An 18,531-nucleotide genomic window follows, 5' to 3' on the forward strand; every position below is an offset into this window, starting at 1 on the left:
TTTGAAGATAAAATCTTTTTGCTTTGAGGTAGAAAGATCGAGCTGACTGAAAGAAGTTCATCAGATCAAAACCAACAAAAATTGACAAGAACCACGAAAAGTTCTTGTATTTTAAGATAAAATCTGACGATATTGAAGAAAAAACTTCAAGCTCGCTGAAATATGTTCATTTGCTGAAAACCAACAAAACCACGAAAAGTTCTTGTATTTGAAGATAAAATCTTTTTGCTTTGAAGAAGAAAGATCCAGCTGACTGAAATAAGTTCATAAGATGAAAACCAACAAAAATTGACAAGAACCACGAAAAGTTCTTGTATTTTAAGATAAAATCTGACGCGATTAATGAAAAAACTTCTCGCTCGCTGAAATATGTTCATTTGCTGAAAATCAACAAAACCACGAAAAGTTCTTGTATTTGAAGAGAAAATCTTTTTGCTTTGAAGAAGAAAGATCTCGCTGACTGAAATAAGTTCATCAGATGAAAACCAACAAAAATTGACAAGAACCACGAAAAGTTCTTGTATTTTAAGATAAAATCTGACGCTATTAAAGAAAAAACTTCTTGCTCGCTGAAATATGTTTATTTGCTAAAAATCAACAAAACCACGAAAAGTTCTTGTATTTGAAGATAAAATCTTATTGCATTAAAGAAGAAAGATCTAGCTGACTGAAACAAGTTCATTAGATGAAAACCAACAAAAATTGACAAGAACCACGAAAAGTTCTTGTATTTTAAGATAAAATCTGACGCTATTAAAGAAAAAACTTCTCGCTCGCTGAAATATGTTCATTTGCTGAAAATTAACAAAACCACGAAAAGTTCTTGTCCTTGAAGATAAAATCTTTTTGCTTTGAGGTAGAAAGATCGAGCTGACTGAAAGAAGTTCATCAGATGAAAACCAACAAAAATTGAAAAGAACCACGAAAAGTTCTTGTATTTTAAGATAAAATCTGACGCTATTGAAGAAAAAACTTCTAGCTCGCTGAAATATGTTCATTTGCTGAAAACCAACAAAACCACGAAAAGTTCTTGTATTTGAAGATAAAATCTTTTTGCTTTGAAGAAGAAAGATCCAGCTGACTGAAATAAGTTCATAAGATGAAAACCAACAAAAATTGTCAAGAACCACGAAAAGTTCTTGTATTTTAAGATAAAATCTGACGCGATTAATGAAAAAACTTCTCGCTCGCTGAAATATGTTCATTTGCTGAAAATCAACAAAACCACGAAAAGTTCTTGTATTTGAAGAGAAAATCTTTTTGCTTTGAAGAAGAAAGATCTCGCTGACTGAAATAAGTTCATCAGATGAAAACCAACAAAAATTGACAAGAACCACGAAAAGGTCTTGTATTTTAAGATAAAATCTGACGCTATTGAAGAAAAAACTTCCAGCTCGCTGAAATATGTTCATTTGCTGAAAACCAACAAAACCACGAAAAGTTCTTGTATTTGAAGATAAAATCTTTTTGCATCAAAGAAGAAAGATCTAGCTGACTGAAACAAGTTCATTTGATGAAAACCAACAAAAATTGACAAGAACCACGAAAAGTTCTTGTATTTTAAGATAAAATCTGACGCTATTGAAGAAAAAACTTCTAGCTCGCTGAAATATGTTTATTTGCTGAAAATCAACAAAACCACGAAAAGTTCTTGTATTTGAAGATAAAATCTTTTTGCATTAAAGAAGAAAGATCTAGCTGACTGAAACAAGTTCATTAGATGAAAACCAACAAAAATTGACAAGAACCACGAAAAGTTCTTGTATTTTAAGATAAAATCTGACGCTATTAAAGAAAAAACTTCTCGCTCGCTGAAATATGTTCATTTGCTGAAAATTAACAAAACCACGAAAAGTTCTTGTACTTGAAGATAAAATCTTTTTGCTTTGAGGTAGAAAGATCGAGCTGACTGAAAGAAGTTGATCAGATCAAAACCAACAAAAATTGACAAGAACCACGAACAGTTCTTGTATTTTAAGATAAAATCTGACGCTATTGAAGAAAAAACTTCTCGCTCGCTGAAATATGTTCATTTGCTGAAAACCAACAAAACCACGAAAAGTTCTTGTATTTGAAGATAAAATCTTTTTGCTTTGAAGAAGAAAGATCCAGCTGACTGAAATAAGTTCATAAGATGAAAACCAACAAAAATTGACAAGAACCACGAAAAGTTCTTGTATTTTAAGATAAAATCTGACGCGATTAATGAAAAAACTTCTCGCTCGCTGAAATATGTTCATTTGCTGAAAATCAACAAAACCACGAAAAGTTCTTGTATTTGAAGAGAAAATCTTTTTGCTTTGAGGAAGAAAGATCGAGCTGACTGAAATAAGTTCATCAGATGAAAACCAACAAAAATTTACAAGAAACACAAAAAGTTCTTGTATTTTAAGATAAAATCTGACGCTATTGAAGAAAAAACTTCAAGCTCGCTGAAATATGTTCATTTGCTGAAAACCAACAAAACCACGAAAAGTTCTTGTATTTGAAGATAAAATCTTTTTGCATTAAAGAAAGATCTAGCTGACTGAAACAAGTTCATTAGATGAAAACCAACAAAAATTGACAAGAACCACGAAAAGTTCTTGTATTTTAAGATAAAATCTGACGCTATTAAAGAAAAAACTTCTCGCTCGCTGAAATATGTTCATTTGCTGAAAATCAACAAAACCACGAAAAGTTCTTGTATTTGAAGATAAAATCTTTTTGCTTTGAAGAAGAAAGATCTCGCTGACTGAAATAAGTTCATCAGATGAAAACCAACAAAAATTGACAAGAACCACGAAAAGTTCTTGTATTTTAACATAAAATCTGACGCTATTAAAGAAAAAACTTCTTGCTCGCTGAAATATGTTTATTTGCTGAAAATCAACAAAACCACGAAAAGTTCTTGTATTTGAAGATAAAATCTTTTTGCATTAAAGAAGAAAGATCAAGCTGACTGAAACAAGTTCATTAGATGAAAACCAACAAAAATTGACAAGAACCACGAAAAGTTCTTGTATTTTAAGATAAAATCTGACGCTATTAAAGAAAAAACTTCTCGCTCGCTGAAATATGTTCATTTGCTGAAAATCAACAAAACCACGAAAAGTTCTTGTATTTGAAGAGAAAATCTTTTTGCTTTGAAGAAGAAAGATCTCGCTGACTGAAATAAGTTCATCAGATGAAAACCAACAAAAATTGACAAGAACCACGAAAAGTTCTTGTATTTTAAGATAAAATCTGACGGTATTGAAGAAAAAACTTCCAGCTCGCTGAAATATGTTCATTTGCTGAAAACCAACAAAACCACGAAAAGTTCTTGTATTTGAAGATAAAATCTTTTTGCATCAAAGAAGAAAGATCTAGCTGACTGAAACAAGTTCATTAGATGAAAACCAACAAAAATTGACAAGAACCACGAAAAGTTCTTGTATTTTAAGATAAAATCTGACGCTATTGAAGAAAAAACTTCTTGCTCGCTGAAATATGTTGATTTGCTGAAAATCAACAAAACCACGAAAAGTTCTTGTATTTGAAGATAAAATCTTTTTGCATGAAAGAAGAAAGATCTAGCTGACTGAAACAAGTTCATTAGATGAAAACCAACAAAAATTGACAAGAACCACGAAAAGTTCTTGTATTTTAAGATAAAATCTGACGCTATTAAAGAAAAAAACTTCTCGCTCGCTGAAATATGTTCATTTGCTGAAAATTAACAAAACCACGAAAAGTTCTTGTACTTGAAGATAAAATCTTTTTGCTTTGAGGTAGAAAGATCGAGCTGACTGAAAGAAGTTCATCAGATGAAAACCAACAAAAATTGACAAGAACCACGAAAAGTTCTTGTATTTTAAGATAAAATCTGACGCTATTGAAGAAAAAATTTCTAGCTCGCTGAAATATGTTCATTTGCTGAAAACCAACAAAACCACGAAAAGTTCTTGTATTTGAAGATAAAATCTTTTTGCTTTGAAGAAGAAAGATCCAGCTGACTGAAATAAGTTCATAAGATGAAAACCAACAAAAATTGACAAGAACCACGAAAAGTTCTTGTATTTTAAGATAAAATCTGACGCTATTGAAGAAAAAACTTCTTGCTCGCTGAAATATGTTTATTTGCTGAAAATCAACAAAACCACGAAAAGTTCTTGTATTTGAAGATAAAATCTTTTTGCATTAAAGAAGAAAGATCTAGCTGACTGAAACAAGTTCATTAGATGAAAACCAACAAAAATTGACAAGAACCACGAAAAGTTCTTGTATTTTAAGATAAAATCTGACGCTATTAAAGAAAAAACTTCTCGCTCGCTGAAATATGTTCATTTGCTGAAAATTAACAAAACCACGAAAAGTTCTTGTACTTGAAGATAAAATCTTTTTGCTTTGAGGTAGAAAGATCGAGCTGACTGAAAGAAGTTGATCAGATCAAAACCAACAAAAATTGACAAGAACCACGAACAGTTCTTGTATTTTAAGATAAAATCTGACGCTATTGAAGAAAAAACTTCTCGCTCGCTGAAATATGTTCATTTGCTGAAAACCAACAAAACCACGAAAAGTTCTTGTATTTGAAGATAAAATCTTTTTGCTTTGAAGAAGAAAGATCCAGCTGACTGAAATAAGTTCATAAGATGAAAACCAACAAAAATTGACAAGAACCACGAAAAGTTCTTGTATTTTAAGATAAAATCTGACGCGATTAATGAAAAAACTTCTCGCTCGCTGAAATATGTTCATTTGCTGAAAATCAACAAAACCACGAAAAGTTCTTGTATTTGAAGAGAAAATCTTTTTGCTTTGAGGAAGAAAGATCGAGCTGACTGAAATAAGTTCATCAGATGAAAACCAACAAAAATTTACAAGAAACACAAAAAGTTCTTGTATTTTAAGATAAAATCTGACGCTATTGAAGAAAAAACTTCAAGCTCGCTGAAATATGTTCATTTGCTGAAAACCAACAAAACCACGAAAAGTTCTTGTATTTGAAGATAAAATCTTTTTGCATTAAAGAAAGATCTAGCTGACTGAAACAAGTTCATTAGATGAAAACCAACAAAAATTGACAAGAACCACGAAAAGTTCTTGTATTTTAAGATAAAATCTGACGCTATTAAAGAAAAAACTTCTCGCTCGCTGAAATATGTTCATTTGCTGAAAATCAACAAAACCACGAAAAGTTCTTGTATTTGAAGATAAAATCTTTTTGCTTTGAAGAAGAAAGATCTCGCTGACTGAAATAAGTTCATCAGATGAAAACCAACAAAAATTGACAAGAACCACGAAAAGTTCTTGTATTTTAACATAAAATCTGACGCTATTAAAGAAAAAACTTCTTGCTCGCTGAAATATGTTTATTTGCTGAAAATCAACAAAACCACGAAAAGTTCTTGTATTTGAAGATAAAATCTTTTTGCATTAAAGAAGAAAGATCAAGCTGACTGAAACAAGTTCATTAGATGAAAACCAACAAAAATTGACAAGAACCACGAAAAGTTCTTGTATTTTAAGATAAAATCTGACGCTATTAAAGAAAAAACTTCTCGCTCGCTGAAATATGTTCATTTGCTGAAAATCAACAAAACCACGAAAAGTTCTTGTATTTGAAGAGAAAATCTTTTTGCTTTGAAGAAGAAAGATCTCGCTGACTGAAATAAGTTCATCAGATGAAAACCAACAAAAATTGACAAGAACCACGAAAAGTTCTTGTATTTTAAGATAAAATCTGACGGTATTGAAGAAAAAACTTCCAGCTCGCTGAAATATGTTCATTTGCTGAAAACCAACAAAACCACGAAAAGTTCTTGTATTTGAAGATAAAATCTTTTTGCATCAAAGAAGAAAGATCTAGCTGACTGAAACAAGTTCATTAGATGAAAACCAACAAAAATTGACAAGAACCACGAAAAGTTCTTGTATTTTAAGATAAAATCTGACGCTATTGAAGAAAAAACTTCTTGCTCGCTGAAATATGTTGATTTGCTGAAAATCAACAAAACCACGAAAAGTTCTTGTATTTGAAGATAAAATCTTTTTGCATGAAAGAAGAAAGATCTAGCTGACTGAAACAAGTTCATTAGATGAAAACCAACAAAAATTGACAAGAACCACGAAAAGTTCTTGTATTTTAAGATAAAATCTGACGCTATTAAAGAAAAAAATCTTCTCGCTCGCTGAAATATGTTCATTTGCTGAAAATTAACAAAACCACGAAAAGTTCTTGTACTTGAAGATAAAATCTTTTTGCTTTGAGGTAGAAAGATCGAGCTGACTGAAAGAAGTTCATCAGATGAAAACCAACAAAAATTGACAAGAACCACGAAAAGTTCTTGTATTTTAAGATAAAATCTGACGCTATTGAAGAAAAAATTTCTAGCTCGCTGAAATATGTTCATTTGCTGAAAACCAACAAAACCACGAAAAGTTCTTGTATTTGAAGATAAAATCTTTTTGCTTTGAAGAAGAAAGATCCAGCTGACTGAAATAAGTTCATAAGATGAAAACCAACAAAAATTGACAAGAACCACGAAAAGTTCTTGTATTTTAAGATAAAATCTGACGCGATTAATGAAAAAACTTCTCGCTCGCTGAAATATGTTCATTTGCTGAAAATCAACAAAACCACGAAAAGTTCTTCTTTTGAAGAGAAAATCTTTTTGCTTTGAAGAAGAAAGATCTCGCTGACTGAAATAAGTTCATCAGATGAAAACCAACAAAAATTGACAAGAACCACGAAAAGTTCTTGTATTTTAAGATAAAATCTGACGCTATTAAAGAAAAAACTTCTCGCTCGCTGAAATATGTTCATTTGCTGAAAATCAACAAAACCACGAAAAGTTCTTGTATTTGAAGAGAAAATCTTTTTGCTTTGAGGAAGAAAGATCGAGCTGACTGAAATAAGTTCATCAGATGAAAACCAACAAAAATTGACAAGAACCACGAAAAGTTCTTGTATTTTAAGATAAAATCTGACGCTATTAAAGAAAAAACTTCTCGCTCGCTGAAAATTAACAAAACCACGAAAAGTTCTTGTATTTGAAGATAAAATCTTTTTGCTTTGAGGTAGAAAGATCGAGCTGACTGAAAGAAGTTCATCAGATCAAAACCAACAAAAATTGACAAGAACCACGAAAAGTTCTTGTATTTTAAGATAAAATCTGACGATATTGAAGAAAAAACTTCAAGCTCGCTGAAATATGTTCATTTGCTGAAAACCAACAAAACCACGAAAAGTTCTTGTATTTGAAGATAAAATCTTTTTGCTTTGAAGAAGAAAGATCCAGCTGACTGAAATAAGTTCATAAGATGAAAACCAACAAAAATTGACAAGAACCACGAAAAGTTCTTGTATTTTAAGATAAAATCTGACGCGATTAATGAAAAAACTTCTCGCTCGCTGAAATATGTTCATTTGCTGAAAATCAACAAAACCACGAAAAGTTCTTGTATTTGAAGAGAAAATCTTTTTGCTTTGAAGAAGAAAGATCTCGCTGACTGAAATAAGTTCATCAGATGAAAACCAACAAAAATTGACAAGAACCACGAAAAGTTCTTGTATTTTAAGATAAAATCTGACGCTATTAAAGAAAAAACTTCTTGCTCGCTGAAATATGTTTATTTGCTAAAAATCAACAAAACCACGAAAAGTTCTTGTATTTGAAGATAAAATCTTATTGCATTAAAGAAGAAAGGTCTAGCTGACTGAAACAAGTTCATTAGATGAAAACCAACAAAAATTGACAAGAACCACGAAAAGTTCTTGTATTTTAAGATAAAATCTGACGCTATTAAAGAAAAAACTTCTCGCTCGCTGAAATATGTTCATTTGCTGAAAATTAACAAAACCACGAAAAGTTCTTGTCCTTGAAGATAAAATCTTTTTGCTTTGAGGTAGAAAGATCGAGCTGACTGAAAGAAGTTCATCAGATGAAAACCAACAAAAATTGAAAAGAACCACGAAAAGTTCTTGTATTTTAAGATAAAATCTGACGCTATTGAAGAAAAAACTTCTAGCTCGCTGAAATATGTTCATTTGCTGAAAACCAACAAAACCACGAAAAGTTCTTGTATTTGAAGATAAAATCTTTTTGCTTTGAAGAAGAAAGATCCAGCTGACTGAAATAAGTTCATAAGATGAAAACCAACAAAAATTGTCAAGAACCACGAAAAGTTCTTGTATTTTAAGATAAAATCTGACGCGATTAATGAAAAAACTTCTCGCTCGCTGAAATATGTTCATTTGCTGAAAATCAACAAAACCACGAAAAGTTCTTGTATTTGAAGAGAAAATCTTTTTGCTTTGAAGAAGAAAGATCTCGCTGACTGAAATAAGTTCATCAGATGAAAACCAACAAAAATTGACAAGAACCACGAAAAGGTCTTGTATTTTAAGATAAAATCTGACGCTATTGAAGAAAAAACTTCCAGCTCGCTGAAATATGTTCATTTGCTGAAAACCAACAAAACCACGAAAAGTTCTTGTATTTGAAGATAAAATCTTTTTGCATCAAAGAAGAAAGATCTAGCTGACTGAAACAAGTTCATTTGATGAAAACCAACAAAAATTGACAAGAACCACGAAAAGTTCTTGTATTTTAAGATAAAATCTGACGCTATTGAAGAAAAAACTTCTTGCTCGCTGAAATATGTTTATTTGCTGAAAATCAACAAAACCACGAAAAGTTCTTGTATTTGAAGATAAAATCTTTTTGCATTAAAGAAGAAAGATCTAGCTGACTGAAACAAGTTCATTAGATGAAAACCAACAAAAATTGACAAGAACCACGAAAAGTTCTTGTATTTTAAGATAAAATCTGACGCTATTAAAGAAAAAACTTCTCGCTCGCTGAAATATGTTCATTTGCTGAAAATTAACAAAACCACGAAAAGTTCTTGTACTTGAAGATAAAATCTTTTTGCTTTGAGGTAGAAAGATCGAGCTGACTGAAAGAAGTTCATCAGATGAAAACCAACAAAAATTGACAAGAACCACGAAAAGTTCTTGTATTTTAAGATAAAATCTGACGCTATTGAAGAAAAAATTTCTAGCTCGCTGAAATATGTTCATTTGCTGAAAACCAACAAAACCACGAAAAGTTCTTGTATTTGAAGATAAAATCTTTTTGCTTTGAAGAAGAAAGATCCAGCTGACTGAAATAAGTTCATAAGATGAAAACCAACAAAAATTGACAAGAACCACGAAAAGTTCTTGTATTTTAAGATAAAATCTGACGCTATTGAAGAAAAAACTTCTTGCTCGCTGAAATATGTTTATTTGCTGAAAATCAACAAAACCACGAAAAGTTCTTGTATTTGAAGATAAAATCTTTTTGCATTAAAGAAGAAAGATCTAGCTGACTGAAACAAGTTCATTAGATGAAAACCAACAAAAATTGACAAGAACCACGAAAAGTTCTTGTATTTTAAGATAAAATCTGACGCTATTAAAGAAAAAACTTCTCGCTCGCTGAAATATGTTCATTTGCTGAAAATTAACAAAACCACGAAAAGTTCTTGTACTTGAAGATAAAATCTTTTTGCTTTGAGGTAGAAAGATCGAGCTGACTGAAAGAAGTTGATCAGATCAAAACCAACAAAAATTGACAAGAACCACGAACAGTTCTTGTATTTTAAGATAAAATCTGACGCTATTGAAGAAAAAACTTCTCGCTCGCTGAAATATGTTCATTTGCTGAAAACCAACAAAACCACGAAAAGTTCTTGTATTTGAAGATAAAATCTTTTTGCTTTGAAGAAGAAAGATCCAGCTGACTGAAATAAGTTCATAAGATGAAAACCAACAAAAATTGACAAGAACCACGAAAAGTTCTTGTATTTTAAGATAAAATCTGACGCGATTAATGAAAAAACTTCTCGCTCGCTGAAATATGTTCATTTGCTGAAAATCAACAAAACCACGAAAAGTTCTTGTATTTGAAGAGAAAATCTTTTTGCTTTGAGGAAGAAAGATCGAGCTGACTGAAATAAGTTCATCAGATGAAAACCAACAAAAATTTACAAGAAACACAAAAAGTTCTTGTATTTTAAGATAAAATCTGACGCTATTGAAGAAAAAACTTCAAGCTCGCTGAAATATGTTCATTTGCTGAAAACCAACAAAACCACGAAAAGTTCTTGTATTTGAAGATAAAATCTTTTTGCATTAAAGAAAGATCTAGCTGACTGAAACAAGTTCATTAGATGAAAACCAACAAAAATTGACAAGAACCACGAAAAGTTCTTGTATTTTAAGATAAAATCTGACGCTATTAAAGAAAAAACTTCTCGCTCGCTGAAATATGTTCATTTGCTGAAAATCAACAAAACCACGAAAAGTTCTTGTATTTGAAGATAAAATCTTTTTGCTTTGAAGAAGAAAGATCTCGCTGACTGAAATAAGTTCATCAGATGAAAACCAACAAAAATTGACAAGAACCACGAAAAGTTCTTGTATTTTAACATAAAATCTGACGCTATTAAAGAAAAAACTTCTTGCTCGCTGAAATATGTTTATTTGCTGAAAATCAACAAAACCACGAAAAGTTCTTGTATTTGAAGATAAAATCTTTTTGCATTAAAGAAGAAAGATCAAGCTGACTGAAACAAGTTCATTAGATGAAAACCAACAAAAATTGACAAGAACCACGAAAAGTTCTTGTATTTTAAGATAAAATCTGACGCTATTAAAGAAAAAACTTCTCGCTCGCTGAAATATGTTCATTTGCTGAAAATCAACAAAACCACGAAAAGTTCTTGTATTTGAAGAGAAAATCTTTTTGCTTTGAAGAAGAAAGATCTCGCTGACTGAAATAAGTTCATCAGATGAAAACCAACAAAAATTGACAAGAACCACGAAAAGTTCTTGTATTTTAAGATAAAATCTGACGGTATTGAAGAAAAAACTTCCAGCTCGCTGAAATATGTTCATTTGCTGAAAACCAACAAAACCACGAAAAGTTCTTGTATTTGAAGATAAAATCTTTTTGCATCAAAGAAGAAAGATCTAGCTGACTGAAACAAGTTCATTAGATGAAAACCAACAAAAATTGACAAGAACCACGAAAAGTTCTTGTATTTTAAGATAAAATCTGACGCTATTGAAGAAAAAACTTCTTGCTCGCTGAAATATGTTGATTTGCTGAAAATCAACAAAACCACGAAAAGTTCTTGTATTTGAAGATAAAATCTTTTTGCATGAAAGAAGAAAGATCTAGCTGACTGAAACAAGTTCATTAGATGAAAACCAACAAAAATTGACAAGAACCACGAAAAGTTCTTGTATTTTAAGATAAAATCTGACGCTATTAAAGAAAAAAACTTCTCGCTCGCTGAAATATGTTCATTTGCTGAAAATTAACAAAACCACGAAAAGTTCTTGTACTTGAAGATAAAATCTTTTTGCTTTGAGGTAGAAAGATCGAGCTGACTGAAAGAAGTTCATCAGATGAAAACCAACAAAAATTGACAAGAACCACGAAAAGTTCTTGTATTTTAAGATAAAATCTGACGCTATTGAAGAAAAAATTTCTAGCTCGCTGAAATATGTTCATTTGCTGAAAACCAACAAAACCACGAAAAGTTCTTGTATTTGAAGATAAAATCTTTTTGCTTTGAAGAAGAAAGATCCAGCTGACTGAAATAAGTTCATAAGATGAAAACCAACAAAAATTGACAAGAACCACGAAAAGTTCTTGTATTTTAAGATAAAATCTGACACGATTAATGAAAAAACTTCTCGCTCGCTGAAATATGTTCATTTGCTGAAAATCAACAAAACCACGAAAAGTTCTTCTTTTGAAGAGAAAATCTTTTTGCTTTGAAGAAGAAAGATCTCGCTGACTGAAATAAGTTCATCAGATGAAAACCAACAAAAATTGACAAGAACCACGAAAAGTTCTTGTATTTTAAGATAAAATCTGACGCTATTAAAGAAAAAACTTCTCGCTCGCTGAAATATGTTCATTTGCTGAAAATCAACAAAACCACGAAAAGTTCTTGTATTTGAAGAGAAAATCTTTTTGCTTTGAGGAAGAAAGATCGAGCTGACTGAAATAAGTTCATCAGATGAAAACCAACAAAAATTGACAAGAACCACGAAAAGTTCTTGTATTTTAAGATAAAATCTGACGCTATTAAAGAAAAAACTTCTCGCTCGCTGAAAATTAACAAAACCACGAAAAGTTCTTGTATTTGAAGATAAAATCTTTTTGCTTTGAGGTAGAAAGATCGAGCTGACTGAAAGAAGTTCATCAGATCAAAACCAACAAAAATTGACAAGAACCACGAAAAGTTCTTGTATTTTAAGATAAAATCTGACGATATTGAAGAAAAAACTTCAAGCTCGCTGAAATATGTTCATTTGCTGAAAACCAACAAAACCACGAAAAGTTCTTGTATTTGAAGATAAAATCTTTTTGCTTTGAAGAAGAAAGATCCAGCTGACTGAAATAAGTTCATAAGATGAAAACCAACAAAAATTGACAAGAACCACGAAAAGTTCTTGTATTTTAAGATAAAATCTGACGCGATTAATGAAAAAACTTCTCGCTCGCTGAAATATGTTCATTTGCTGAAAATCAACAAAACCACGAAAAGTTCTTGTATTTGAAGAGAAAATCTTTTTGCTTTGAAGAAGAAAGATCTCGCTGACTGAAATAAGTTCATCAGATGAAAACCAACAAAAATTGACAAGAACCACGAAAAGTTCTTGTATTTTAAGATAAAATCTGACGCTATTAAAGAAAAAACTTCTTGCTCGCTGAAATATGTTTATTTGCTAAAAATCAACAAAACCACGAAAAGTTCTTGTATTTGAAGATAAAATCTTATTGCATTAAAGAAGAAAGGTCTAGCTGACTGAAACAAGTTCATTAGATGAAAACCAACAAAAATTGACAAGAACCACGAAAAGTTCTTGTATTTTAAGATAAAATCTGACGCTATTAAAGAAAAAACTTCTCGCTCGCTGAAATATGTTCATTTGCTGAAAATTAACAAAACCACGAAAAGTTCTTGTCCTTGAAGATAAAATCTTTTTGCTTTGAGGTAGAAAGATCGAGCTGACTGAAAGAAGTTCATCAGATGAAAACCAACAAAAATTGAAAAGAACCACGAAAAGTTCTTGTATTTTAAGATAAAATCTGACGCTATTGAAGAAAAAACTTCTAGCTCGCTGAAATATGTTCATTTGCTGAAAACCAACAAAACCACGAAAAGTTCTTGTATTTGAAGATAAAATCTTTTTGCTTTGAAGAAGAAAGATCCAGCTGACTGAAATAAGTTCATAAGATGAAAACCAACAAAAATTGTCAAGAACCACGAAAAGTTCTTGTATTTTAAGATAAAATCTGACGCGATTAATGAAAAAACTTCTCGCTCGCTGAAATATGTTCATTTGCTGAAAATCAACAAAACCACGAAAAGTTCTTGTATTTGAAGAGAAAATCTTTTTGCTTTGAAGAAGAAAGATCTCGCTGACTGAAATAAGTTCATCAGATGAAAACCAACAAAAATTGACAAGAACCACGAAAAGGTCTTGTATTTTAAGATAAAATCTGACGCTATTGAAGAAAAAACTTCCAGCTCGCTGAAATATGTTCATTTGCTGAAAATCAACAAAACCACGAAAAGTTCTTGTATTTGAAGATAAAATCTTTTTGCATTAAAGAAGAAAGATCAAGCTGACTGAAACAAGTTCATTAGATGAAAACCAACAAAAATTGACAAGAACCACGAAAAGTTCTTGTATTTTAAGATAAAATCTGACGCTATTAAAGAAAAAACTTCTCGCTCGCTGAAATATGTTCATTTGCTGAAAACCAACAAAACCACGAAAAGTTCTTGTATTTGAAGATAAAATCTTTTTGCATCAAAGAAGAAAGATCTAGCTGACTGAAACAAGTTCATTAGATGAAAACCAACAAAAATTGACAAGAACCACGAAAAGTTCTTGTATTTTAAGATAAAATCTGACGCTATTGAAGAAAAAACTTCTTGCTCGCTGAAATATGTTGATTTGCTGAAAATCAACAAAACCACGAAAAGTTCTTGTATTTGAAGATAAAATCTTTTTGCATGAAAGAAGAAAGATCTAGCTGACTGAAACAAGTTCATTAGATGAAAACCAACAAAAATTGACAAGAACCACGAAAAGTTCTTGTATTTTAAGATAAAATCTGACGCTATTAAAGAAAAAAACTTCTCGCTCGCTGAAATATGTTCATTTGCTGAAAATTAACAAAACCACGAAAAGTTCTTGTACTTGAAGATAAAATCTTTTTGCTTTGAGGTAGAAAGATCGAGCTGACTGAAAGAAGTTCATCAGATGAAAACCAACAAAAATTGACAAGAACCACGAAAAGTTCTTGTATTTTAAGATAAAATCTGACGCTATTGAAGAAAAAATTTCTAGCTCGCTGAAATATGTTCATTTGCTGAAAACCAACAAAACCACGAAAAGTTCTTGTATTTGAAGATAAAATCTTTTTGCTTTGAAGAAGAAAGATCCAGCTGACTGAAATAAGTTCATAAGATGAAAACCAACAAAAATTGACAAGAACCACGAAAAGTTCTTGTATTTTAAGATAAAATCTGACACGATTAATGAAAAAACTTCTCGCTCGCTGAAATATGTTCATTTGCTGAAAATCAACAAAACCACGAAAAGTTCTTCTTTTGAAGAGAAAATCTTTTTGCTTTGAAGAAGAAAGATCTCGCTGACTGAAATAAGTTCATCAGATGAAAACCAACAAAAATTGACAAGAACCACGAAAAGTTCTTGTATTTTAAGATAAAATCTGACGCTATTAAAGAAAAAACTTCTCGCTCGCTGAAATATGTTCATTTGCTGAAAATCAACAAAACCACGAAAAGTTCTTGTATTTGAAGAGAAAATCTTTTTGCTTTGAGGAAGAAAGATCGAGCTGACTGAAATAAGTTCATCAGATGAAAACCAACAAAAATTGACAAGAACCACGAAAAGTTCTTGTATTTTAAGATAAAATCTGACGCTATTAAAGAAAAAACTTCTCGCTCGCTGAAAATTAACAAAACCACGAAAAGTTCTTGTATTTGAAGATAAAATCTTTTTGCTTTGAGGTAGAAAGATCGAGCTGACTGAAAGAAGTTCATCAGATCAAAACCAACAAAAATTGACAAGAACCACGAAAAGTTCTTGTATTTTAAGATAAAATCTGACGATATTGAAGAAAAAACTTCAAGCTCGCTGAAATATGTTCATTTGCTGAAAACCAACAAAACCACGAAAAGTTCTTGTATTTGAAGATAAAATCTTTTTGCTTTGAAGAAGAAAGATCCAGCTGACTGAAATAAGTTCATAAGATGAAAACCAACAAAAATTGACAAGAACCACGAAAAGTTCTTGTATTTTAAGATAAAATCTGACGCGATTAATGAAAAAACTTCTCGCTCGCTGAAATATGTTCATTTGCTGAAAATCAACAAAACCACGAAAAGTTCTTGTATTTGAAGAGAAAATCTTTTTGCTTTGAAGAAGAAAGATCTCGCTGACTGAAATAAGTTCATCAGATGAAAACCAACAAAAATTGACAAGAACCACGAAAAGTTCTTGTATTTTAAGATAAAATCTGACGCTATTAAAGAAAAAACTTCTTGCTCGCTGAAATATGTTTATTTGCTAAAAATCAACAAAACCACGAAAAGTTCTTGTATTTGAAGATAAAATCTTATTGCATTAAAGAAGAAAGGTCTAGCTGACTGAAACAAGTTCATTAGATGAAAACCAACAAAAATTGACAAGAACCACGAAAAGTTCTTGTATTTTAAGATAAAATCTGACGCTATTAAAGAAAAAACTTCTCGCTCGCTGAAATATGTTCATTTGCTGAAAATTAACAAAACCACGAAAAGTTCTTGTCCTTGAAGATAAAATCTTTTTGCTTTGAGGTAGAAAGATCGAGCTGACTGAAAGAAGTTCATCAGATGAAAACCAACAAAAATTGAAAAGAACCACGAAAAGTTCTTGTATTTTAAGATAAAATCTGACGCTATTGAAGAAAAAACTTCTAGCTCGCTGAAATATGTTCATTTGCTGAAAACCAACAAAACCACGAAAAGTTCTTGTATTTGAAGATAAAATCTTTTTGCTTTGAAGAAGAAAGATCCAGCTGACTGAAATAAGTTCATAAGATGAAAACCAACAAAAATTGTCAAGAACCACGAAAAGTTCTTGTATTTTAAGATAAAATCTGACGCGATTAATGAAAAAACTTCTCGCTCGCTGAAATATGTTCATTTGCTGAAAATCAACAAAACCACGAAAAGTTCTTGTATTTGAAGAGAAAATCTTTTTGCTTTGAAGAAGAAAGATCTCGCTGACTGAAATAAGTTCATCAGATGAAAACCAACAAAAATTGACAAGAACCACGAAAAGGTCTTGTATTTTAAGATAAAATCTGACGCTATTGAAGAAAAAACTTCCAGCTCGCTGAAATATGTTCATTTGCTGAAAACCAACAAAACCACGAAAAGTTCTTGTATTTGAAGATAAAATCTTTTTGCATCAAAGAAGAAAGATCTAGCTGACTGAAACAAGTTCATTTGATGAAAACCAACAAAAATTGACAAGAACCACGAAAAGTTCTTGTATTTTAAGATAAAATCTGACGCTATTGAAGAAAAAACTTCTTGCTCGCTGAAATATGTTTATTTGCTGAAAATCAACAAAACCACGAAAAGTTCTTGTATTTGAAGATAAAATCTTTTTGCATTAAAGAAGAAAGATCTAGCTGACTGAAACAAGTTCATTAGATGAAAACCAACAAAAATTGACAAGAACCACGAAAAGTTCTTGTATTTTAAGATAAAATCTGACGCTATTAAAGAAAAAACTTCTCGCTCGCTGAAATATGTTCATTTGCTGAAAATTAACAAAACCACGAAAAGTTCTTGTACTTGAAGATAAAATCTTTTTGCTTTGAGGTAGAAAGATCGAGCTGACTGAAAGAAGTTGATCAGATCAAAACCAACAAAAATTGACAAGAACCACGAACAGTTCTTGTATTTTAAGATAAAATCTGACGCTATTGAAGAAAAAACTTCTCGCTCGCTGAAATATGTTCATTTGCTGAAAACCAACAAAACCACGAAAAGTTCTTGTATTTGAAGATAAAATCTTTTTGCTTTGAAGAAGAAAGATCCAGCTGACTGAAATAAGTTCATAAGATGAAAACCAACAAAAATTGACAAGAACCACGAAAAGTTCTTGTATTTTAAGATAAAATCTGACGCGATTAATGAAAAAACTTCTCGCTCGCTGAAATATGTTCATTTGCTGAAAATCAACAAAACCACGAAAAGTTCTTGTATTTGAAGAGAAAATCTTTTTGCTTTGAGGAAGAAAGATCGAGCTGACTGAAATAAGTTCATCAGATGAAAACCAACAAAAATTTACAAGAAACACAAAAAGTTCTTGTATTTTAAGATAAAATCTGACGCTATTGAAGAAAAAACTTCAAGCTCGCTGAAATATGTTCATTTGCTGAAAACCAACAAAACCACGAAAAGTTCTTGTATTTGAAGATAAAATCTTTTTGCATTAAAGAAAGATCTAGCTGACTGAAACAAGTTCATTAGATGAAAACCAACAAAAATTGACAAGAACCACGAAAAGTTCTTGTATTTTAAGATAAAATCTGACGCTATTAAAGAAAAAACTTCTCGCTCGCTGAAATATGTTCATTTGCTGAAAATCAACAAAACCACGAAAAGTTCTTGTATTTGAAGATAAAATCTTTTTGCTTTGAAGAAGAAAGATCTCGCTGACTGAAATAAGTTCATCAGATGAAAACCAACAAAAATTGACAAGAACCACGAAAAGTTCTTGTATTTTAACATAAAATCTGACGCTATTAAAGAAAAAACTTCTTGCTCGCTGAAATATGTTTATTTGCTGAAAATCAACAAAACCACGAAAAGTTCTTGTATTTGAAGATAAAATCTTTTTGCATTAAAGAAGAAAGATCAAGCTGACTGAAACAAGTTCATTAGATGAAAACCAACAAAAATTGACAAGAACCACGAAAAGTTCTTGTATTTTAAGATAAAATCTGACGCTATTAAAGAAAAAACTTCTCGCTCGCTGAAATATGTTCATTTGCTGAAAATTAACAAAACCACGAAAAGTTCTTGTCCTTGAAGATAAAATCTTTTTGCTTTGAGGTAGAAAGATCGAGCTGACTGAAAGAAGTTCATCAGATGAAAACCAACAAAAATTGACAAGAACCACGAAAAGTTCTTGTATTTTAAGATAAAATCTGACGCTATTGAAGAAAAAACTTCTAGCTCGCTGAAATATGTTCATTTGCTGAAAACCAACAAAACCACGAAAAGTTCTTGTATTTGAAGATAAAATCTTTTTGCTTTGAAGAAGAAAGATCCAGCTGACTGAAATAAGTTCATAAGATGAAAACCAACAAAAATTGACAAGAACCACGAAAAGTTCTTGTATTTTAAGATAAAATCTGACGCGATTAATGAAATAACTTCTCGCTCGCTGAAATATGTTCATTT

The sequence above is a fragment of the Heptranchias perlo genome, chromosome 6 (assembly GCF_035084215.1).
Source record: "Heptranchias perlo isolate sHepPer1 chromosome 6, sHepPer1.hap1, whole genome shotgun sequence".
NCBI classification, from domain to species: Eukaryota; Metazoa; Chordata; class Chondrichthyes; order Hexanchiformes; family Hexanchidae; genus Heptranchias; species Heptranchias perlo.